Source organism: Octodon degus, unplaced genomic scaffold (genome assembly GCF_000260255.1).
Source record: "Octodon degus isolate 3935 unplaced genomic scaffold, OctDeg1.0 scaffold00001, whole genome shotgun sequence".
Taxonomy (NCBI): domain Eukaryota; kingdom Metazoa; phylum Chordata; class Mammalia; order Rodentia; family Octodontidae; genus Octodon; species Octodon degus.
The window spans coordinates 21,963,197-21,963,616 of NW_004524577.1; positions in this window are offsets into that span (position 1 = coordinate 21,963,197).

Consider the following 420-nt stretch of genomic DNA (forward strand, 5'->3'; position numbering starts at 1 on the left):
CAATGAGAAAGTTTCAAAACCGATCAGTAGGACAGTTTCAATAATAAATACATTTCACAGTGCTGTCTCAGTGGTTACTCGTTGTACAAGATACAGACGTAACATCCCGTCCACAAACACTATTAAAACAAATCTTCTTATTCATTGAATTAAGGGAATGTAGCTGTATATCTATCCTGTCTTGAATATACAGATACAAAATGGTCACTCATTTGTATCCCCTTTTTTCCTGCTTTTTCATTGACTCCAATCAATCTTGAGTTACTCTTTTTTTTTTTTTTTGCCTCATCTAGCAGCTGCTGTATTGATTTCTCACAGTCCCTTGCTATTTTGAAGCAATCTTTCTTTTCATGATCACTAACCTCATGCCTCTCTTCTATATTTGAGATTCCTTGCATGGGCTTAATCTGCTATTGATAC